The 25,612-nt window shown below is 39.7% G+C and overlaps 1 protein-coding gene across 24 annotated transcripts in view; it reads left to right on the plus strand.

The window, feature by feature from the left end:
• Nucleotides 1-25,612, plus strand: part of LOC121065899 (poly(rC)-binding protein 3-like) — a 514,190-nt gene that overhangs the window by 320,689 nt on the left and 167,889 nt on the right. For 21 of the 24 annotated variants that reach the window (XM_040549036.1, XM_040549032.1, XM_040549035.1 and 18 more), the window contains one exon: nucleotides 12,654-12,756. The exons of 2 other annotated variants lie outside the window; for them this stretch is intronic. The gene's annotated coding sequence lies outside the window, so the exon portion shown is untranslated. Of the gene's footprint in view, nucleotides 1-12,653; nucleotides 12,757-23,031; nucleotides 23,052-25,612 lie in introns of those variants that run through there. One more of the 24 variants, XM_040549046.1, reaches the window with a different exon arrangement.

A 25,612-nucleotide genomic window follows, 5' to 3' on the forward strand; every position in this document is an offset into this window, starting at 1 on the left:
TGAGATTAATGCACTTTAGGTTATTTATACCACTTAAGGATACGACCCAGTGTATTCAGATGTATGCCTTGCCTATTCAGTCAAAAATCTTTTGTATTCAACTGCCCATTTTTTACTCGCTCACTTCAGTATATCACTTCAATATTCTCTGCTTTGGGGTTCACTAGGAATTTTTACATTTGCAGAGAAGGAGGTTGGCTCCTGCCTCTCCCATAGGACCATAGGACAGACAGGATATTCCTAATGCTCTATTATTCAGATAAGAAGTACCAGTGTTTGAGCACCAGAAAAAAAGAAGCTGCTAGAACTGCAGTGTGTCAGGCTAACAGTTTATACTAACTGTAGTGTTTGCCATGCTAATACCAGAGAAAGAAGATATACTGTCTGCAAAGTTGCTGTGTTTCTGCTTAGGAACTTAATTCCTGAGACAAAATAGTAAAACATTAACTTGAAATGGAAGACTCTATAAAGTTGCCAAAAGCAAAACCACTCACCCTTGCTTATGTTCATTTCTCAATTTCAGCTTGCCAGCAAGTAGCTAGGAGAAGAGCAAGCAAAGCTCTACTGTAATCATAAAGTACTACAGGGGCTGATCAGTACTCAGAAATCATAGCAATCTTCTGCTGCAGGTGCCCTGAGATAAATTTGGAAGGTTGCATTCAGAAAATTCAAACAGCAAGAAAAAAATAAGAGACTGTCTTTCTGTTGAATGTCCCACCAAGAGAATGACTGAGGGGAACTCCATGATTTTTTCTCTGGCCCTTTATTTTCACCTTTTGTTCTTAGCTGTGAATATGCAAAAGGCATTCATGTGCAAAAAAAAAAAAACAAGATAAGAAAGACACCTTCTTTTAACATGGTAGGAGGACACACTCCTATGATGTGAGACTGCATGGTTTCAGCCCGACCCGTCATTTTAAAATCAAGAGGTTTAGATCCTGCATGAACTTTGGTTATATTCTTACAGTTCTGTTCATCCAATTACATACGTGCATTTCAGAATTGCCTTTATGAAACTAATACTGCAGGAATTAATTTTCCTTTCATGCATAGTGTCTATAAAATGCTGCTTCTTCAGCTTAGTACCTAGCACTCAAAATTGCAAAACTGAGCATTGTAATCCTAGATGGATAGCAATATACTAATTTTTGTGTAAAACTCTATGTGTGCACTTGCACAAATAAATAAAATGAGCTCACCCAAAAGGAGAAGTGTGAGTCAACAAAACAAACCAAGGCACCATGCTAAACCAAAACCAAGCTATGCCCTGCCCATGCATTCCAAAACCATTTGTTCGGCATCTCTGAGTAGCTGACAGCAAACACTTCAACAGAACTTAGTGCTTTATTCAGTGAATCTCTGTAAGTAATCTTTGCAACATTTACACAAGTATAGTGCAGTATTCTGTACGCAGATGTAAATACAGGTATCTGATCATTATCCCTGACCTTCAGATTTCTCCTCATATATCTCCATTAAGCCCCAATTTGTTACTAAAGCATACTTTGCAATTAAAAATTTATTGCTTAAATAGAAAAGGCAGCTTCCTGCCTAGTTCTTAATTAATCTTTATTTAAAACACTTAAATATTTATAGTGACTTACTTCTCTTTTTATTATAAATGCTGTAGTGATTCAAAGAACTTTTATGCTTCTGAAGAGTTTCGCTTTTACTGCAATAGACAGTCTTAAAAAAATTTGGCATCCGTCTCAATCCATAGACTGTGGTGCTATTGCAGATGTAACTACACGGATGTCAGGTTTAGTATTGGTAATTTGGTACAGAGAGGGTCAGATTTCCCTTAGGCCCCACTGACCCTCCTTCAAAAGTGGAACAAAGCATGGGTAAACTATTGCTGTACCTACTAGTTATAAGCAAGGTCCAACTAACTACACTTTACACATACTGCACAGCTAAGGGGACAAGTAGTTCATCTGTGGGCTTAACCCTTTGCCTGCATCAGCACAGGTTGTGCCAGAGAAGCACACTACTCCCCTCAAGGACAGCAGCAGTGAGCACCAGTGGGTGTATGCTGCACCAAGGCACAGTGTTTCCTGGCCCTTGTGTCTCACATAGGCCACTGTCCACTCTCTGCACTGAAGGCTGGGTTGTCCTTCAACCCCTGACCCAACTAACTGCCTAGACTACAAACATTTTGGCTCAGCCCCCAAGACAATTTTCAGAGTTTCTCAACTCTTTTGAATCCCTGCTTATCTTGCAGCTTTTCCTAAGAATGCCTGGGCTTAAAGCCATCAACTGAGTTATTCCAGCGTGTAACCTTTCAATTCCCACAGCTAGTCAGCAATGATCTGGCTGATGGAAGAGACTGTGCTTCCTCATCTTATAGACAAACTCACCCTGGAGCAGGATGACAGAAGCTGGCCAGCAGTAATTCCACAGATCCCTGTCTCTGACCTCCTTTCCTTCTATAGAAAAGACTCATTTTTCTATCACATTTTCTTTTTTATCCATTTCCTCTTAAGCAGAGATAGAGACAGTCTTGAAAGGCAAGGCAAGCATAATTTCTAATAGGAATCCCAGTTTCTTACACGAACACCAAAAAACAGCTTTGTTGTTGAATGGTGGGATGCAGATGGGAAGGGACTAGTTTGGGCTCACAGCCAGGGACTTCACAACCAAGTGGGACTCTGCCTCCTGTGTTCCATGGGAGGTCACACTTCATGATCAAAGAGGACCCACTGATCTTCACATAAGAAGGTCACAATCTGTAAACAATGGAAACAACTGTGGCTTTCCTTTTGGCGTAAGGAGTGGTAACATAAACCTCTGCATTGCAAGCTGAATTATGGAAACATTACTGTGCTTCTGCATAGCCAAATTGCCTGTGCCAATAGGATACACCACAGTGTTCTGGGAAACATAGCAGGTAAAATTGCTAAGCTGATACAAGAAAACTGAAATCTAAATTGCAGTACAAGCAAATGACCTGCTGCTATAAACTGTACCCCTACAGATTTGCTTACTGATTGCAATATGCTATTTATTGTTTGTATAAACTGAAGATTGATCAAAATTATTTGTTTCCATTTATATCTTGTTGAAAAACTATGGGAGATCACTGTTTGAAGTAGATTACTGCCAATCATTATCATACGTAGAATGAGAAAACTGAATACAAACTATTCTTGTAGCTTTCAGCTGAGTTATTTAACTAAAACCATGGCTGAAAAGGTGGGATTTTTCACACTGTTTAACTGGAAATACATAGTGTAGCCAGGGATCAATAGTGATGCTTGGATGGATGAAATTACATTTTAAGTACTGCAGCACTGAGTAAGGATAAAATAACGGTATAACTGGTAATGTGTGATATGCATAAGGGATGCCAGCTGCCCACATTAAGTGAAATCTTACTCAGTCATGTGAATAGCTTCATGGATGTCCCTGAATGAGATTCTTTTCTAATGTAAGGCCATCAATTTCATATATAAGTGAAGTGGGACTGTGCTCACAGATTCTGATAATATGGTATGTATCCAGTTGTAGTTCTGGAATAAAAATTGTTGATTACATTGAAAATATGTTAGCAAATTTTCTAACCAGTAAATGTGTATCTCCTATATGGTTAGTTCTCTGTGCAGATTGTTATGTTTGTAATATGATTGGTTTCTCTTTGCTGTGGAGTGGTACTTTAATGGGCATTATTCTCATGATGTAAGCTATAACTTTCAGCAATTCATGGTGAGACTTTTCTTATCAGTTGCCTCTTGACAGCATCACCATTTCATTAGCCTTTATTAATTCCAGAGGTAGCGTAGTTTAGCAGATAATGCAATACCCAGAAGGTTAAGCAAGCCTCACCTATGTGGTGCTGTTCAAGTTATGTCATTTCTTGTCCTTTATCTAGTAGAGGTTTGTCGTCTATGGCTGCAGTGATCAAACTTGCACAGCATCTAGGATAGCTGATCTGAATTTTATTTCTAGTCCTACCACCTTCACTGGAAAGGCTTTGAGGCAAGTGACTCAACCTTTTTGTAGTCTGCACAATACTGCTTCTCACTTAGGAAAGGATTTTGATACCTACTGTTAAAGAGAATGATAACACTGGAAGTGCTTAATATGTCTCCTGAACAATACACCACAATAAATATGCTAGTATTTTCTCAGTTGAGATGTCATACTAGCTAGACACAGCTTCTCAGTTTCCCTGTTCCGAACCATTACTGCTCAGTGTCTACTGCATGGAGAAGAGGCTATCTGCTACAGAGTGTGTCGGTAAGACAACCCTTGTTCTTTGTTACCTGCACAGTTTTTCCTAGCTGTCAGTCCAAGTTTGACAAACAAGGATACCATGCTGGCCACCACACTTTTTTGTTCATCTACCACATAGCAATGCTTACTGAACTGTGTAATGTTCACATATATCTTTGTGTAGCGTATATCCTTATGAAACTAAGGCGAGGCAATTAGAAAAGTTGAAGAATGAGTCTTTCTGGCCCACCAGAACAATCTTCCAGAAAAGTACAATAAATAAATAATAATAATTAAAAAAAAAAAAACTTGCTCCTGGATGAGGTAGCACAGTGTTTGCTGACTAGGATTACTCATGTGCTTACCGATTTTGGAGTATTGCTCAAAGCAGAAGAACAGCATATCAGAAGCACGCAGTAGCACAGCAGCCATGAAAAATCTCAGTGTTTTATGGACAGTTGGGACCAACTGAACGATCATTATTGAATTAAGAAGGTGACAGCTGGGGGAACTTAAAATCTTTCCCCTTTTGTCATAGATACTGTGGTATTGCCTGGCTCTCTAAATGAAACAACAATAGTGAAGCCTCAGGGCAGATTGTCCGCTATCCCTCTCATGGGCAGTCTGCTTTTCTTCCCTCTCAGTGTATTAGAGGTGGCTGATCCACTGTAATGCAATGCCAAAGGCCTTTGGGACTTAAAAAATGTGTGTGTGGTATTGCAGGGGCAAAGAAAAAGAATCAACCCTACCAGATGTGATTGTTTCAGGTGGCAAATAGGTTTTAAGGAAAAACAGAGGAAAAAAAAACACGCACTTCTGTTGCTTAAAGCAAATGAAGTAATTCCACGTGGTTGTCCAAACTTAGAGCAAATACAATAAATCTAATAGGTTTCCCCGTAGCTCTTTCCCTCAAAAGCCCTTCAGTGACAGGATGTCCTTTGCATTAAAAATTACACGTTGCTCACAGCAAATTTGTTTCCTCATAGATTAAACTGATTCACTACTGCGATAACATTTGTATTAAATGTCTGATAGAGCCAAACATGGTTTGATGACATTTCAATTCCTTTTTTTGAAATATTGAGAAGTATTTACTTACAGGTACAGTGCTTTGGTTTGTTCAATACTTTGTATTCATGCAAACAATATCCAGGTTCAAACAAACACAGTAGCTAGTCACTGCTTGTTATTCAGTCATTGCTTATTCTCCTGTGTCTATTTCGAACATTGTTGTCATCTGTTCAGTAAGCAGAAACATTATTATTACTGTGAGGTGGCCATTCATGAACAATATTATTCTTCCAGCACCATAAGGCACGTAAGGCAAAAGTCAAAACAATTATTAACAATGCTGAGCCAACAGCAAATGGCTCACAAACAACCCACAGGCTAAGAATGCTTTGTCCAAATAATTCAGTGCGTAATTAACAAATGCATTGGCAGAAATGTGCTCATTAACAACTTGCAAGCAGGAAACAGGGTTGGACAGTGTTTTCACAAACTGGCTGCAATAGATGTAGTAGGAAAGTAGGGTTGCATACTCATGCTCACCTAGAACAAAGTTGTTCCTTGTCTATATAGGGACTGCTAAAGGCAGTTCAGATTAAGTTCACTGAAGGTATGGAATTCAGGTAATTCACAAAACCCAGTGTGAATACTTCCACTGAAGGCCAAGTAGCATATGCATACTGCCTTCTCCAAGGATGTGGTGGATGCAATAGCCTTGACCAGCCTCTCACTCCGCAAGCTCAGCAGGACAGAGGGTGAAGATAGGATGAAAAAGTTTGTGGGTTGAGATAAAGACAAGGACATCATTTACCAACTACCATCATGGGCAAAACAGACTCAGCTTGGTGAAAAGTAATTTAACTTACCACCAATTATCATAAATTCCGACACTGAGAGACAAGAAGACAAAGATTAAAACGAGACCTTTCCTCCTCTGTTGCCCAGGCTTAGCTCCACTCCCTCACTCCCAACACCTCTCTTCTCATCCCAGCAGTGTGGTTTTGGGCAGCACAAAGCACTTTTAGTCAGTACAAAGTGGCTTCTCTCTGCAGCTTCTTCCCTCTGACACTTCTTCCCTGCTCCAGCATGGGCTCTCTCCCACAGGCTGCAGTCCTTCAGGTAACCTACACTTGCTCCAGCATGGGCTGCAGGGGAGATCTGCTCTAGTGCCTGAAGCACCTCCTCCCCTTCTCCTGACCTTGGTGTTCCCTTAGCCACTCCTGACTTTGTTATTCCCCTCCTTGCTGTTGCCTGTCTGTGTGGCATTTTGCCCTTCCTTAAAGCCCTTCCCTGAGGCGCCGCCATCTTGGCTGCAGGTCCCCGGCCTTGCCTACCACAGCAGCCCTGCAGCCCCTGCTGCCAGCACCCGGGCACCCGATTCCCCGTGCAAAGGATGAAGCTACCACAGACTGAGTATGTGGGTTAGTTTTTGTTGTTGTTGTTGTTGTTGTTGTTGTGTTTGGATTTTTTGGTGGTGGTTTTTGTTTTTCTTACCCTTTAACTTATTCCTATTGCTTTAATGATTTCTTTGATTACTACTGTGTTCATGAGTGTCCCTTAAAGCAATGCTTACTCATCTCTAAGAGCACCAAACCTCAAAATATAAAGCCAGGACTATGCAACAAGCTGTCGGTGCACAGTTATCATCTGAGGCATGCATATTGCAGGGTCGCTGGGCCAGTACAAGGTTTAATGTCAATTCTTGTACCAATGGCAAGCCCCACTGACGTGGTATATAGTTCATATCATTTGTAGACCTGATAAAAACTACAACAAAAAGCTTGGTTTTTTTTGGACAAGTTTAAATGTAGGTGGGTAGGTGAGACTAACTTGGGGGGCGGGACTAGCATGCCTGGTAGACATAGCTGTAGTTTGCAGGTGTCTTTAAGCTGCCTCATTTCCCCAACAGGGGTTCCAGCTGACTTGGGGTCTGTTCTGCACCCCAAGGTTTAATTCTTTCAGTGTAGTCTGGAAGCAGTAAACAGCTGCAAAGGTGACTGAGCCAAGTGTGGCCTGTTGTGGTTGTAGCCACAGCAGAAGCACTTTCCTTACTGACTCAGAAATAGGGATATGCTTGCTCCATGAGCAAACCATTCCTTGGGCTGGGCTTCAGCTACCCCAGTAGTTCCACCTCGTGCCAGGGTAGTAAAACCACCCTGGGAAGGGCTCTGTGATTTCCTGTGCCTCCAGTAAAAGATGAGTTTTATGGGGGCTTTTGTCAGCCGGTCAGGGACTTGGATATCTTTCCCTAGACCAACACAACGTTTCTGCTAGCTGAAAAATGCTCTGCTCTGCTGAGCTCTGCTGTGCTGAAATGCCAGCATAAACATACTAGCATCCTTGGGCTTGTGGCGGTTAGGTTCTGTGCCACTAGAAATGGTTCTTCTGGCTTGTGTGGTTACCCTGAATGGACTTACTGTGTGGACAGGCATTGGGGTAAGTGTATGTCCGTGTAAGGAAGTCTTTTGGCTTGGTCAAAATACTGATTTCATGTTAACTTAGGTAACTGTTGAAGGAAGTTAGACAGACACACCTCTCTGGATGTAAGCTTCATTTGTTTCCCATCAGTTTTGAATGGTTGCCACTTCTCTGTATAAACTATGAATTTCAGTAGTATTAACTGTTCCAATGTGGATATTTGTAAATAACATTTTCTGCAGTACCTCTCTGCAATACCTCTTCTACTTAGTTTTCTTTTTTTTTTTTTTTGGTCAAGTCTCTCAGGAAATGGCTTAAATTTAGTCCAAATATGTGACTCCAGATTGGCATAAATGTATGCAGAGGGGCTTACATACCATTTGAAGTTGAAGTAGTTCAGCCTGCTCAGGCAGCAGGTCTTTAGGTGAGGTTCTTCTAAGAAGCCTCAGGTTTGGCATCCAGCTGCTACTGAAGTTTAAAGAGAGTGATAGAAAAAACTCCCATTTTACAGAAGAAAATGATGATACTCCCTTTCCTCCCAAGAAAAAGAAAAGGAAAAGGAAAAGGAGAAGGAAAAGGAAAAAAGAAAAAGCAGTCTCGCTTGTGTACATAGTGATCTTCATCTTAACTGTTTAAGCAAATTCATGAGAGACGGATAGGAATTTTCCAGAGAAATGTATAAGAATGTGTGGAATTGTCACTTTCAGTTTATCATGGTGATAAATAGAGATTACTTTTAGTGAATAAGCAAAGTTGCTTGATCTCTGCATCCTTCATCTGATGCTGTTTCATACAAAGCTTTACCCTGCTCTATGTCATGCTACAAGTGAAAGACTTGCCAGCTCCACCACTCAGCAACTTGTATGGGATGGCTGATGCTTCCTATCAGATTGAAGGCTATATTCACTGCTTTTATAGCAGCGTGATGAAAATGTTCTGACTGGCCTTGACTGACTAGATTTCTGGTCATGCAGGCTGCACATAAGCTAGGTGTGCCCCAAGTCTAGGTGGCCCAGACCACTGAACTTTGATTGATATCACAGCCTCTTCCTGCTATCTGCCCATGTTATTTTTCAATGAAAATCAACATGGATGGGACATAGCTTGGCGTGATATCAATAGCTGGGATGTGAACCTGGACTTGGGCCTGAGAAGGATTTTCTTCCAGAACATTTTCTTTCATAATATTTATTCAGTGTCTGGGATGAAAAAGGTTTGCATGGCTTTTCAAAGTTTATAATATCCTGAAAGCTGAATATGTCATGCCAGCCAAAAATTTGTATCGTAGCCAATGCTGTAGATGGGATGGAGCTGTAGCTTAGATAGAAAGATCTTCTATTTCACCTAGTGTTGCCATTTTTTAATTTACTCATTTTTGTGAGGTGCCAAAACACTAAAAGATTATCATGGGTCTGTAGGTAAACATTATATTTGTGTTTTTTTTCTTTTTTTTTTTTTGTTTCCAAAATGGTGGATGCACTCGTAAGGTGTCTCCCCCACCCCACCCCCAAAAAAAAAAAAAAAAAGGAAAAGAAACACCAATTCTTCACTTGGTCCGATTACCATAGGGTGTGCAGTTTCACAGGAGAAACAGGGAAACTATGAATTTTTGCCCTCAAAAACTTCCCTGCATTTTTCCTAAAGGCACAGTATGCTTTCTAACATCTGCATGTTGTAAGAGATCACCATGAGCTGTATCTGAATGAGACCAAAGATTAACTTCCCTTGGTGTCATCCCAGAGCACTGTGTAGTGCTCCTTAAGCTGAAGGTTTACATTCCGCCTCTTTGTGCAAAATACAGAGATTGGCCATGTTTCTTTACCACCTCAGTCAATTGCTTTTTGAACTCCATCTACCGCATCCCATGGCAATGGGTTCCACTGTTTAATTATGATCTGCGTGGAAAACATCCTTTTCTTGGGTTTGTTTGCTTGCTTTAAACTCACTAACTGCTCACTTTATTGGAATCACCATGCTTCCTGAGTTATGAAAGACAGTGAAAAAGCTTTTCTTATTCCCTTTCTCTGTACTGTTCTTGATTTCATGAGGCTCTGTCACAATGCCTTCCCTCAGTGGTTCCTCTTCCAATATGAAAATCCTAAAGCTGTTTTTTCTTTCCTAGTACAGAAGCCACTACATACCTTTGATCATCCTGTCACCATGTATTTTCTATTCCTACCCTGTCCTTTTTGAGATGAGATGACTGGAACTCTATTCAGTATTCAAACCGTTAGGTGGGCAAAGGATTTATATGGCAGTATTTTCATGTTTTCTTCTGCTGTGTTCTGTTCTTTTCCTAATATTTCCTAATACACCATTTTCTTTTTTGACAGTTGGTGAGGATTTAGGTGACATTTCCATGAAGCTATTTGCAAGCTCTCTTTCCTAAGCAACAGTTAATTTCTCTGTGTGTTTATAGATTTCCCAGGGTACAGGTATAAGACCTTAGTTACTTAGCCATGAAAACAAGGCTAAATTACAAGAGAGTTTTAGGCTATAAACATGATGATTGTTAGTAGAATTTAATGTTCGCTCAGTTCTACTGGCAATTTTGTGTTGTTCTGGGTTTTATTATTCTAGAGATTTCTCACAATAAGCATGTGAAGCAGTGTGAATGTTTCCCACAGAACCCATCTGTTTAGCAGGTTGGTGATAATTTTAACAGAACATTAATTTTAACAGGAAACTCATTCAGGGAAGAGTTCATTCAATGAGTATTATCTAAGAGAGTTTTGCTAATTTTGCCACTGTAAGGGTTATCCTGACTAAAAACAAAAGAATCTAAACCAAGTCTTAATCCTTTGCTACAATAACTTGATGGAGATTTCTTCCCATAGTCTTAAGTATCAGATAGAGATGCATAGACCTTCAATTTTTTTCATAACCGAGATGTGCTATTACTGTCATAATGGGTGATGGGATGGAGTTCTGGGTCTGGAATAAAATAAATCACTTCAGGATTGTTAAAACCTAGCTGCAAAAGAACTTAAAATAGTTGTTTCTAAAATAATTGCTGACAGAATTATTTATTACTGCAAGTTAATCAGTCTCATTTTACTTTAAAACACTTGCTATGTTATATTTCAGTGATTATTGTTAAAAATTCCTTTATGGGCTAAAGAAGACCTCAGTGCCATGTCACAAGCAAAGATATTTTAAATGAGGTTTACAGCACTCTCCTTTCATGGAGTATGAATCTTTTTGCTTGTTAGCACAAGATCTTGTTTTCAAATATGTGGCTGCACTGCAGTAGAGAAACTATGGGGTTTTGAAGATTCCCTGTTAACGTGGCTTTTTCTGAGAAGGAGTTCTGCTCCTTACTAATTCTGTTTATTCCCTTGCATTCTAGGCAGAGTTTTCTTTGGATTTTTTTTTCCCCATTGCAGTCTCAGTCCTGCTAATCTGTGACAGAGATGGAAACATTATTTTATTTTAGAGCTCTGGTGGGTTGACCTTGTCCAGCAGCCGTGCACTCACCCTGTCACGCTCTCATTCAACAGGACAGGGGGAGGAAATCAGATGGAAAAGCTTGTGCATCACGGTAAAGACAGGGAGATCACTTAACAATTATCTTCATGGTCATAAGAGACCTAGGAAAACTAATTTAAGTTACTGCCAATTAAAAATAGAGTAGAATAGTGAGAAACTAACTAACTAAAACCACCTTCCCCCTACCACCCTTCTTTCTAGGCTCAGCTTCACTCATCATTCCCTTCTCCAGTGTGGGGTCTTCCACACACTGCAGTGTGGATATCTGGTCCCGTGTGATCCTCTCTGTGGGTTGCAGGGGAACACCTGCTTCACCATGGTCTTCTCCATGGGCTGCAGAGAAATCTCTGCCCTGGTGCCTGCAGCACCTCCTCCCCATACTCCTCAGACCTTGGTGTCTGTGGGGCGGTTTCTCACACGTTTTTGTCAATCCTCCCTCTCACAGTTGCCACACAACATTTTTTTTTACACTTCCGTAAATGTGTTGTCACGGAGGCTGACGGGCTGAGCTTTGGTCAGTAGCAGGTCCATTGATCCATTTGGTCCAGCAGCCAGGCCGACAGGAATTGGCTTTGTCTGGCACAGAAGCAGGCCCTGGCCTCATGTCACAGAGGCTATCCCTGCAGCCCCACTGCTAACAAAACCTTGTCACATAAACCCAATGCAGTAGCAAAGGATATTGACACCAGTGAAAGAAGATGGAACACATATAGTGAGTTTTCAGATTCCCTACCCTGAATTTCATTTCCTTTGACTACTGTCAGTGTGGGCCCAACATCCTGACTAGAGCCTTCCCAACATTTTCTGCCAATTGTAATCAACGTTGCCCTTTTAAAGCTGAGCAACTGCTATTCTGCCCTACAGTAGTGTGCCCATCTCTATCACAGTCTGAGCAGATGGAAGCACTGATCATCTCACAGTTTCACAATTTCACTCAGATTTCTGGAGGTGAGACAGCTCCTTTACTCAGTCCTGCCTGGTATGGATGATTGGAAACTAAGAAGCTAGACTTGAAATGCAGAATATATTGTGAGTACATAGGGATATCCTGAGCTATTAGATAACAAATAAAAAGGCCAAGTACATGAGCTAGTTCAAAAGCCAGATTTGCCAATTGTTTGAAAGATATTTAGGGACATGATCTTATGGACCTGTTTTAGAAGGCATTACTTCAGCATATTGATTTATTAAACCAGAAAGGAGACAGGTCTCTTTCATTTTCGCTTAGAAATGTGGCTATAATAAGTTAAATAATTACTCTTATTGTTTTTCTGATTTCTTGTGCCTGGGTTATACTGTGCAGTCCAGGTAGCCTGATCTGAGCAGTTCATCTTGTAGAAGTCCATAACTCTGCAGATTCAATGATGAGATCAAAGATTGTTTTATGGATGAATAACCCCATTACAAAAAAAAAAAAAAAAAAAAAAAAGGAAAGAAAGAAAGAAAGCTATTACTTTGGAAAAGTTTTGTTATAATACATGATAGAAAAAAATAATTACTAAGTCCTTGATTATTCCTCTTTTCAGAACATACTCAACATCTTTAGATTTCTTCCTTGAGACCACAGAGTGACTGCAAAACTGATCACAACAGCAGGGCTTTTTAAATATCACTTGGTCTTCTGGACAAGTAAGTTCTTCATTTTCAGTTTTGTTTTCTCCCCTGTATTCCTGACTTGTATTTCGTTTCTTTATTTGTATATGGATGGCCATGCTCATTTTCTGCACCAAGTGAATAAAATGAGTGATAATGTTATGGTATGAAAGTGATCTTAGTCTTCTGTTTCCCAGATAGAATGAAACCTTATCAATATTACAGATATAGTTAGATGAAGTACTGGATAACCTAATTATTCCAACTTGTAGTGCCAGTGGGACCATAGTCACTCTGGATGGTTTAGCACTTTTCCCTGGTAGTAGAACATGGTTATATCCTCATTTCTGTCACTAGAACTGTGTGGCATCAGAGTCAGAAAATGGTTATCCTTTGCAGTTGAGCTCTTCTTCTAGGAAGCTTCCAGAGGTTACTCATTTTAGTAAATGGGAACCTAAAGTTGCCAGTTTGATTGGATACCAAAAAGAGATCTTGCATATAATTTTCCAGTGCCTCAGATTATACTGCTACTTCAAGTTACAAAAAAAATGAGCAAACCCTATTCACTTTAAGAACAAAAAATTGCTGCATACAGAGAAGATAGCAACAATAACTTCTTCCAAAACCTTGAAACATGTGTTTGACACTTTGAGCTTCTTCACCTGAAGTTCTGGTAATGGCTCCTTCTGCAATTCGTTTGCTCTGCAAGGCCTTGGGGTCCTTGGTACTAAACCTTAGGATTCCACTGTATCATTTTCAGATCTAACCAGTCAAGTGCATAATTCCAGCAATAACTCTGCTCATATGCCTTCTTTGCCCATTTAGTCTTCTCTGCTCCCCCTGCATGTCTTAGTCTTTGAAAAGTTGGACAACTTAGTCCTCAGACTTGTACTTCACCAGAAACTGGCTAACACTAATCAGTACCTCACACAATGAAGTTTACCTGGTATGGCAGGTTATACTAGAAAAAAAAAAAAATATATATATATAACTTGTTTACATAGTAGCAGTTATTATCTATATCTCAGCAATACCTGATGCTCTTTCTCCTTCCTACTGTACACTGTCTTTCCCAAATTCCCCTGCATTCCCCTGAATGTATACCTTTGACTGCTGTAGAACCTTCTCGTGTCTGTGCAGGCTTGATACATCATACCATTCTACCCCAAAGGTAAAATGATGTAAAATGGGAAACTCAAGCCTTGAAAAGCATCTTTGAACTTTGTTCTTCTCCCCGTTATTGTTAGATTTTCTGGACTGTCTTGTGACTATACTGGGAAATGGGAAGAGGAGCTGCTCTGAGCCATGGCTTCAGTTCTAAAGGAAAAAAAAGGAAACTCCTTTTCAACCGTTTTTAAGCTTTTTAAAGTAACCTACAAGTTATCACCCCTCTCAATCTGAGTGAAGTCCAAGGTGAAAACTCTGAGGCAAATATCACGACAGTATCTCTCAAAAATTGTGGAAGTCTTACAGACATGTAAAAATAAAAGTTTTTTAACAATTTGGAAGTCCTTAGTAAACTTAGGAAAGGAAGCTGGAAAAAAATTGAAAGTGCTGGGAATAATAGCATCTGCGAATACCCACTATGGTAAAAGGAAATAATTTTGTTATTACAAGGTCTAGTAGGATCAGGAAAATGAGAGAGGAAAAAGAACAGTTTGCTCTGGAAGGCAGAAGAGTATCGTTAGTGTTTATTAAGAGGAGCAGAAGACAAAGCTGCTTTCTCTTCAGGACTTGTTGAAGGAGAACCTCAAAACTTCTTGTTTGTAAGAATAAGGTATATAAGAAACTACATCTTCAAGCACAAAAATGTTTCTAAACAATGCAGTCCAGTCACCCTAGTTTCTTAAGTGGGGGACCTTATATATATAAAAAAATCTGTTCCCAGAGACTGCTCCTCCAAAACAGCAATGAAGGTTCTCGTGTCACTACCACACTCCTTCATCTTTCTTTGTAGTTTCATATTGCTGCTGTAATTATTATGTTATTTACCTCTTGTTGGAATATATTCCTCTTCAGCTTACCTGATGGATTTTATGAAACTGAATGCCTTGTTACATGCTGGCTCAGCTCTGACAGTCATATTTGATCATCTTGTGCATGATGGGTAATGAAATTTTAGGACATTACTACTTCTTGCCTCTGCATATTTCTGAGATAAAAATGGAGACAATACATTCATTACCTCATATATCATAATTAAGTAAATTTAGCTACCTTCAGTCTCCAAAATAAAAGATGTTTAGGGTATTAATTCATATATAAAAAAAAGTGATGTAAATATATGCAATATTTAATAAATGTTCACATAAACTAGTGAATATACAGGAATAAGAAACATTGGGTTTATATTACTTATACACATTAAATGTAATTTCATTAAAAGCTGTATATTGCACTTCTGAAATTTCACATTTTACACAAGCAGATGAAATAGGATTTTCCTCAATTTTCAGCAGTTTTACAGTTGCAAAATCAGCTTCAGTTTCCTATTGTTTGCTGGCTTGCTTGCTTTTCAGGCATTTTGGCTATAAGCAGGTAGCCAACTTTTGAGTCTTTACTTGGGGTCTGAAAGGAACAGTGTCATAACTTACATTTCTCTCTTCCCATAAAGTAGAAGTAGTGAATACCTCATTTATTATGAGAGATCTCTCTTCTGATTATCTGCACTTTTGTGTGTTTCACTTTCCTATCTGGCCGTAATAGATCAGAGATGTATATAACGTATCAGTTTCCCTATTTACTTTATTGGCCATTACACTTGGATTGTACTAAAAGGAAAGACAGGCTAGAGCCAACTGTTTTAATTCTTTTCAATCTGTCTCTAAGATGCGTTTTTGGAGCTCTGTCCTGTTTATTACAAAAAGCGGATTGTAAGGAAGCTTGAGAGGTGTTTGGCATATTATGAACCCAAGACTAATAACTGAATTACTGAATCTCTGTGTGACATTATGCATATCATCACTGTGCACAAAACTTGATTTATCACTTCATCAACCCAAGAAATAAATAGTAAATAGTGAGTCCATCTGGATGGAGGAAAAGGAGGTTTTCATTTTGAAATGGGAGGGCGGTGGAAAGAGGTTCAATTTGGGTTTAGTCACATTGATCTATTTTAACCAACAAACAACATTTGGTTTTCAGGTAGATGTTACAGAATGAAAGAAGTAGGACAGGCAGGTTCAGAGGACAGGTAAAAGCAGTGGTGGTCGTGCTTTGTAGCTCAGAATTGTAGTAGTGACCTAGGATCTGTTTGGTCCAAGATCAATTCCCTCCCCTACAAAGTCGTGTTTGAACTCCAGTCCCTCACCTCTGATTACAGTACCTTTCAACTGCTTTGGGTCTATAGTATTCCCAGGCAAATTATTCATGAGAGTTTACTTTGACCTACACATGTTCTGATAAAAAGAAACCCTACGCAATATCAACAGAGCACATGCTAAACTAGCATATCACAGAAAAATAAACAGCATGAGGAGTCCTAAGCGAGGGAGGGGCATTTGCAGTGGGTTTCAGCAATGCTCACAGTTAGACACATGTTTTCAGCATTTTTTTAGACAACCTGGAAGCTGACAGAATATTCCTGTCAATGAAATTTGCAGATGATGTGAACAAGTCCAGCTGCCTTACTATAGCAAGCAACCTGGGTCGCTTGGGTAACCTCAGGCCAGCTGCATGAAGCAAAATACAGAATTTAAGGCTAAGAATAGAAGTTTTGTTGAGAGAAAGAGGAATTGTGCTCTAAAGAGCCCTAACCTTTGAGAGAGAATAAAAACAGGAATCGTAGCAAATAAGCAACTTGAGTGAGAAAATTGATTATATAGAAAGCGGATTGTTGCTTTGATTGTGAGGTTGGCTGCAGGGAGAGTGATACTAGAACATGGTGTTTTGGTGCCCCTGCTTTAAGAAAGGATGTTGGGAATTGGAGAGGGTCAGAGGAGGGCCACCGAAATTATTAGTAAACTGAAAGAAAATGTCTGCAATAGATTTGAAGAGCTCTGTCTGCTCTGGCTTTTTGAAAAGAATCCAAGGTACTATTTGATGGCCTTACCACGGGAAAAAAGCAAGCAAGGAACATCACTGAAATCATCACTTGGTCTTTTCTTTGCGTATTTACTTTTTAATTAGTTTCCTGGAAAAGGGTTGGTTCCTCTCAGTTGGTGTCATTAAAGCGTTTTGATTTTCTGCCACAGTACAGCAGTAGATAATACAGTGATTGACCTCGCTTGCTTGGATAATCTAGACTGGGAAGTACCTAGTAACCCAGTAGGATTGGTTAATTTCCGTTTACTTTGTATTCTCATTGCTTATAGTGCTCTTGATTGACAACATAGTTCCCACTGTCAAAACAGCAGCGGGGGAGAAGTCCTTGGTCACTGTAGTCAGTCCCACACCACTGTTGTGAGAATATCATGTACTGAATTATTTTGACTATGATTTTGTTTACATTAGCTACTTCTGTTTGGAAAGGTGGTGCTATATTAAGCTATTGTTAGAAAATTATATTAAAGTTCCTGATATGATTCCTAATTTTGAATTTTGTTATATTAGAAACCAATTAATGACATTTCACTTTTACTACACATATATTTGTTTTATTTATTATGTTAAACTAATATATTAGTCAAAATTACCATTCTTTGTACTGGGTAAAGAGAACGTGTGTTTCTCTGTGTACTGTGTCATGCAAGATTTTAGAATTAGTAGATTTCAGCCTCTGCCATGAAGCTTTAACTACACCAGAAAATAACTTTTCTGCTTTTATCATCTCTCAAGAGATAGTTTTGCATGGACTAGCTATTGAGCAGTGAATAAAATTAAGGAAATATCTTCTCTGCACCTGCAGAGGAAACTACAGCTGTCAAACTAGGACTTGACACTCAGTCAGAGGCTGTTTTCTCCAGTCATTCAAATTCTCCCAGCTCAGTGGTTTAATGTTCAGTAAATCTTTACCAACAAATATGAAATATTTGAATACTGTGTGCTATTCACAAATCAATTTATGGAATTTAAGAAGTTTGGCAGTACATTATTAAAAATTAATGTTTAACTTTAAATAATCCTGTTTTAAACTAAAATTACATATTTAATCTGAAAAAAATGCATCTAATTAAAAAGAAAAACATTTTGAGCCAATTTTATTCTTGTAATAAAAAGCAATGCATGAATTTCTATCGAGGCTGCCTGCAGGACAATAGAAATTGAAGCAAACAGCTCTACTTTGCATGACTATTTGCAAACCCTTGAGGCATTAAAGAATTGAAATAGTAGCTTCCCTAAGGCAACAAGTGTGTTACACATAGATGTTGGTTTGTTTATTCTAATAGGCATAACAAAAAGGCAAAATATTATCTACTATTTTTGTGAAAATAAACAGGATTACTGTCATAAAGAAAAAAAAATATTTAGGGAATTCCAGAACCAGACTATATGGACACTGAGATATAAGGGGGACATCAATATTTTTGTTTCACTTTTTGAAGAGAAGGTAGCATCCAGACAACTGCATTTGAGCCCTGTTTCATAGCACTGCTACTGGAGAGCTAATTGAAAGCTAACCTTGAAAATGTGTAAACCTTCATCTTCCTCATATGTAATTCCATACATTAGCAGAATTTAGTGCATTTTCCTAGAAATACAAGTTACACAGTATGAAGGAAAAAAAAAAAAAAAAGCAAGCTAAATAAAGCATGGTCTCTGTTTTTTCCTAGAAATGAATTTTGAATGTCAGGTGCATCTGCAGCTCCTTAATGTAAAATTCTGTTCAATCAAGTGTAATGGATTTATGTTTGGATATTTTTCTCAGATTTCTAGCAGACTTTCTGCAGTATGAAGCCAAATGGCATTGTAATCTCTGTTATGGGAAAAGGCACAGGAAAATTCAGATGAATGTAGAAAGACTATAAATAAAAAAAAATGTTTGTCTCTGACCCAGAAACTGTCCGGGTAACAAGTGCAATTACGTAGACAAATGGTGCTGATAACAGTCTTCTTTCTCCACAGCATACCTTGCTCAGTGTAAAACACTGCTGAATAAATAGATATTCTTTTGATATTGGCAGAAGCGTGCTTGCCCACAGTCTGACAGAGCACTCATTGACAGAGCTGACAGGTAGAGCAAATAAAGATCTTGGCCATGAGAGATGCTGAGCACCTGTGACACCTGTCTTTCCCAATTCAGAGCTTTGCAGGTGAGTGCATGAATAGAAATGAAGGGTCACAGTAGCCTGTCTTTGGGGACAGCAGAGGGGACAGCTGAATGAGAGATTCAGTTCTAGGGAGCCTCTGAATGGAGATGAAAAAACAGTGGCAGTGGCCCTTGACACAAAAAGGCAGAAATTCAGTTCAGGTGTGCTAACGTTGTATTTGGGGGTTTTCTTTCTCTTTGGAGACTTGGTGCCAGAGTAAATGTGAGCATCGTTGCTGCTGGCACTCAGTGGTGAACCCATGGGTGGCATCATCCACCTGCAGCTGTGGGAGGCTGCACCACAGCTCTGCCTTTCTCCACAGCAATGTGACTGTGTCCCCAGGCCAGGGTTTCTGCTGCAAGCAGGTAGTATCTGGGCGCTGGGGTCAAGCACTCCCCATACCTGCTGGTCAAGCAAGTGTAACTGCTGAGCCATGGTGCAGGACAAGGGACTATTTGCAGAGGGTCCTTGGGATGACACAAGAGATGGGAGGACACGTCCTGCTGGGCTGTCAGGTGCCACATTCACCTCTCATCCCCAGTCTCTCCTTTGATAAAGATCCCATGGGCCCACATCTTTCTAACTTCTGGCATGTAACTAAAACACCTAACTTAAGAGAGCGCATCACCTCAGGCTCCTTTTCCAGTTAGTAAAGAAGGAATAGTGGGCGGGCAAGATATTGAATCACCCTGGTCCTTTTAAGGTCTGAATGGGCCTTTGGAGGTGTCTGTTTCTCTCCATTGTCAGCTGAAGGCAGTCATTTTCCTGATTTAGTAGATCCACAGAAATTGTGGATGCTGAGAAGCAGCCCGTATCGGTAGTGCAGAAGCCTGGCTGAGGAGAGCCAGGGTCTGTAGGGTCACTCTGCACATCTCAGTCCTTTGCCTGCAGAGCAGGCTAGTGCTGCACCACCTACATAATTAAAAATAGAAGAAACCATTGCAGCTGGGATCCCTGGGGTTGTGGTGTATGTCTGTGACACCCTGCCTCCAGCAGCAGCCCTGGGGCCCTGCCCTCAGCGAATGACTCTGGCAAAGGGCTGCAAATTCCTGACAGCCCAAGGAATTTGGGACAGAGAGCGAGTGTTTCGTGACTTTTTAAGGAGGAGTCCTGCTTCCGAACTATGATTCCCACATCGATACGACATGGCGACATAGTCTAGCTTAAGAGCAAGTTTGGCTAAATGCAGCCATATGTAGCTCAACATGGATATTATTTTTGTATTGCAGTACTAATAACCAGCTAAAAGTTAACAACAGACACATTCTTTGCCTGTCTCGTCAGGGTACAAATGGGCAAAGAGCCATAAGTGCAGTTCATTAGCAGGGAACCAAGCCATTTAATTATCCTAAGTAAAATATGTTCCTGTGGGTTTTGGTGGTTGTTTGTTTTTGTTTTGTTTTGTTTTTGTATTACTATTATTGTTTTGCTAATGGTTGTAGCTTTCCTAGTTTTTTGTTTTATTATTATTATTTATTATTTTGCTAACGGTTGTCATTTTCCTACAATTTGCTGAGCATTACATATTGCAATAAAAGTGCAGACCATCTCTCTCCTGGCTTATCAGCTTCATCGGGCTTGGGGAATTGGTGGATAAGAGGAAAAGAAAATATGTAAATATACTGAGTATAATACTGAATTATTTTATGGTGCTGTAAGGAATTTTGAGAGGAGGAGAGAGAGAGAGAGAGGACTTCAATGCTATTTGTTTTATAATAGAAACTTCCCTTGTCTTCTCTATTCTACTCCCATGAAGGTCCTATTCAGTGTATTCAGTCCTATGCAGAAGGTCACCCTTGTCCTACAAGAGAGTTCTCCCTCTCCTTCCTGGCACCTCTGGATGCTGTGAATAGAGCTGTCTTTTTCTGAGGCTGAGCTCCACGGCAGGAGGGTGCAGAGGGAGTAGCTGAGTATCAGCCTCCCCTCCTGGAGGTCAAGTGCATCACCCCTGGGCGCCGCAAGGTCATGCGAGGAGAGGGAAGGGCAGTCACACCAGACCTCCTGGCTCTGCTCAGCGTCCTCATCAGCCATTCCCCCTCATTGGGGTATTAGCTTACATGAGTTCAGTCTCTTTGACAGATAGTTCCTCTAGACAGGTGATTTTTAGTTTTATATTGAATTTCTCAGCCCATTTTTTTTAATGTTTGTCTTTGTATATGCATGTTTCACCTGTGGACTTGTGACTTCGACAAGGGGTAGATGAAGTGACGTATCCTGGAATATGCAATAGTCAAATGGCTGCTCACTCCAACTGAATTTTGACACCCATCATGACAGTGAATAATATATTTAATCTTAGTTTTGTCTTATGGTATTCAGTAGGAGTTCTTACGGAGTGACATTCAACTCTGCACAAGCAATGCTCTTCATGTGCTTCTTTCTGCAAGGCTGGGCAGGAAGGCTGCTGCCATTCCGGCTTGTGTTGTGAAGATACGGGAGGCAAAATAGCCGGTATGAAAATAGAGAAAGGACTCTATCATAAGGCTACTCAGCCCTGTGATTTCACTGGTTTGGGATCGAAGACCTTCCACTTCCACTAGATGGATGGGTCTGAGTAGAACAAAGAGTAGCGAACCGAAAAGTAGAGGAGGGTTTGAACCATAGGAGGAAATGACAGCCTGAGACCCCATTTTGTTAAGACTGCCTGTAGTGTGAGAACTGGCTGTGAGGGCATAAAGGGATGTTTTGCTGACCTGTTGTGTATTTTCATACATCCTAAATTAAACTGTGCCTACGTGCCTTTTCAAACATCCCTCTCTCTTTGCTTGCTTATAGGAACTCAGACCAGCTCCAAGATCTTGCTATTCCTAGGAAACAGTAAAGAGACTCGAGGAAAAGAAACAAAAAATCCCCGTTTACTTACAAGCAAAAGCTCAGAGGGGATAAGCAGCGCAAAAGAAATCTTTAGAGAGTCTAGCTGCCAATGCTTAGCATGCCTTTGCTGAGTGTGTGCATGCTAAGTGAGATCTGGTGCAAAGCTGGAAACAAGAGAGGGAGCAGAGGGTGCACACACAATATCAGCACAACCCCTGCCAAAACTCAAGTCTGTATTCTGAGTAAGCAAGTAGTGGAGTTCCCGAGGAAAAAAAAACGAATAAAAATACCTAAATATCAATTTGGGAAACAGCTGCACCAGTTTAATTGTAGCTTTTCAAAACATCCAGCATCAAATAGACAAACAGCCTTAGAGGTTTCAGACTGAGGATTTGAAAGTATGATGAGGTTGCAATAATCTGCAAACATTGTCTCAACTGTAATGTTTCTTAGCCTTAGTTATTGGTGATATTTTTTGTGGACTGCCATAGAAAAGAACAGACTAGGGACTCCTAGAAGATGACTCTTGAGAGACAGTGACAGTGTACATAGCAAAATGACCAGAAAGAGATTTGATCAGTCCCCAGCAAATTAAGAATTCATTATGCCTGTAATAATGATGGTATGTTTTATAACGTTACACTGAAGCAATTGTAATTTCAGTTTTATGGAGCAAAAAGTGCAGTCTCTAAGATTTAACTTTTAAGTAGTGGATTTAATTGACACAGCTTGAAAAATATTAATGGCTGTTCATTAGTAGGTATTGTCTCTTCCCTATTCCTACGTGATTGTTTTAATTTAAAGTAGCTCTTTGCTTTGTGCATAGAATTATTGACAAAAATATGTCTTTCTTCATCAAATGATTAGCTAAATCATTCTTTTATTTACAAGCAGTGCTGTGTCCCTGTGCCCTAAATCTTGCTAGTTGGAGGAGTGGGAGGGAAAGCAATTTAATTAAGTTAACTTTATTGACCCGCTGGAGCTGTTGTTTAATAGCATGGCTCCCTGGAGTGCAGTGCAGGTAAATTGAATGAATGCCACAGAATATCACTTCCCCGCATTGCATATTTCAAACCTTTGCCAGGCAGTTTGGGATGAGCAGCCAATCAGGAAAAAGGTTTTTCCACCCTTGCTAGCTTGGATGGCATTTCCCATTATGCTCAGAACAATGTGCAGAGTGTTACCGATTCGTTCCTGTGAGTACATCGAGAGGAATAATTCCGTGATTGTGTGTTGCGTTCAGCTGTTGTGCTCAGAAGACAACTTTGTGGATTGGCTCTCCAGCCATGCATCAAAAATTACCTGTTTGTGAAGGAGGAAAACTAGCACGTGAGTCTGAATGAAAGTGCTGTGAGTAAACTATTTAATATTAAAACCTTAATACACTCATTCTGCATGAGAAATCAGAGTCCAGGAGGACAATAAGATATCTTCTAGAACTGTGTTTTTTATTAAATACTTGGGAACAAAAGGAAAGAAAATATAAAACTTCTTTGTTAAACTATTATTTTAATAATAATAGCTAAAAAGACTTCCACAGTGCTTTCTCATAGATACTAGTGCCGGCTAATGTTTCAGGTATTGTTTCTGTTGTTAAAATCTTTGTCCAAACGTCATGTTGGCTGGAACATCCCTTTTTCTGCACTATTCTTAAATACTGCCCACTGAGTGATAAAAGACGGTATTTCAGTCTGTTGCGCCTGTATGTCCAATCACTTCTTTTTAAAATAAAGCTAGATCAGTGTTGTACAATCTAATGGCAGCTTTCTACAGCTTTTAGCCCTCCCAGAATTTCGTATTTATCTCTTTAAAAGTGAGATCCAGAGATCCAGTCTTGCAGCTTTGCTTAAAGAATTAAATGCAGCTACACAGCTAATTTATGTTTTGCTCTGGAAAATAATAAGAAGATTTTTCTCATATTCACATCTGCTGGAAAACATGTACAATTCAATATTTTGAATTAGTTTGTGTGTAGTTTTTTTCTTTTCATATGTAAAAAGATTTGTCTTGGCTTCAAACTGATGTTTTTAATTTTATATGAGCGTGAAATAAGAGAAGTTGCTTTGTAGGGGAGGGGCATTGTCTTTTATTGAGCTTACCAAAGCAGTTGGGAGAAGCAACAAGTTTCAAGCCTGTAGGACCTTCATGTATCTGACTTGGGTGTCTTTAAATGATCACACTTAAAACCTTACAGCTGCTGTCACTGCCTGTATGGTACACATTATGCTGATGGGGAGACAGACTGTTCTTCAGAGCCTCATTGTTAACGGTACTGTGTCTCCTTTGCTGGGGCTGGCCTTTGGGGCAGTCTTCCTCAGTTCCTCTCCTGACCCTTATGTCCTCATATGCCCCACACACCTTCAGAAGTGGTGCCATATATTTTATTCCATAAATCCACACTGTGGTGCCACCTAGGAAAATCCAGGAGCTCTCATTCTGACCCTCTGCCCTGAGCTCTGGTGTAGCACCGAGCAGGGGGAGAAACACCTGTGGCTCTCAGTAAGAAGACCAGAAGCTTTAATTCGATGTTAGGTTGACTTGTCTTTCGTCTGGCACTGACGTTTGTGTGTTTACGCAACAGGATGATGTCTTGCATGAGTAATCCCGAGAAGTTTACTAGCTGATATTCTGCTGTACTTTATCTTCATTAGATGTGTGTTCTGGCAGCTCTTGCTCGTAAGTCCATTTTCCATATCTGTAAGATAAGTGCAGTTTTTGTGCTAATGGTTGTGGGGAGGGTCATAGGTAGGCCTTAAAAAGTAGACTTCTGTGACTTTTCAGATTTTTTTTTTTTTTTGCTTCCCATAGAGTTTTTGTTGTGAGGCTTTAAAATATTCTGAAAGCTTTATGGTGTATCCAATAGAATGAGAGGAAAATACATATTGATGTTGCCATCCCACTGTTCCTTCCAAATGCAACAGGCAAATCACATTGAATCATAAGGGACTGTTTCCCTCCATAAGAATTCCTATTATATCTTTAGGTGAAGTTCTTTAAAGATGTTGAAATACAAATACATTATATGTACATGAATATTAGTTTTACTTGATTACAGTTTTAATGAATATTAAATTAAGGCTTATAATATTAATACTTAATTATGTTTAATATTTAACATTTTTAATATGTGTATATGAGTATTGATGTAAATTAATCAATTCTAGTTGGTGGTTCTGAGTGGGATGCAGAACTCATGCCTAGCACCAATTTAGACTTCAATGGGTATTGTTCTTTGTGGCAAAGTTGACTGTAAGTAGCTCCTACCACTGCCCACAGCCTTTCACCTATCTCTGCCTCTTCTCATCCCATTGTGCTGGTACAGGTTTTTGTAGGACTGAACTGGTTTAGCAGCCCTGGAAAATTACCCATCTCCTTTCTTCTTCCTCTCAAGTTCCTTTATAAAGCAGAACAATGTGCTCTGGTTTGCAGTGTAGTTCCCAAATCCTTGCACCAGTACAACTGAGCATCCTAGGCAAGGGAACTGCTTCAGTTAGCTGTACAGCTAGAAAAAAAATGTCCATCAAACTACCATTGGATTTTAAGACGTGCTGTTTGCTTCATGCTTTAGCTTACGAACTGTACATATAGGCACTTTAGGTTGTGTACTAGTACTGTTATTTTCTCTGAAATAAATCTCTGCTGAAAACTTTGCCAGTACAGGAGCAACATCTAGGGATGGATTTAGCTTTTGATATTAGAAAGGTTTCTTAATGCCAAAAGCTAGGAAAAAGTCTAAGCTGATGAACTACACCACGGAAAATGTAGTTTGTTTATCTGAGGATTAGGTATAAGAAGTTTTTGGTTTTGATACAAGAGTTTGCTTTTTTACTGTCTTTTTTTTTTTTCAAAGTGTAGCTTATATCAGATAGATAGAAGTTATATCTTGTAAC

This window comes from Cygnus olor, chromosome 2 (genome assembly GCF_009769625.2).
Source record: "Cygnus olor isolate bCygOlo1 chromosome 2, bCygOlo1.pri.v2, whole genome shotgun sequence".
Classification (NCBI taxonomy): Eukaryota; Metazoa; Chordata; class Aves; order Anseriformes; family Anatidae; genus Cygnus; species Cygnus olor.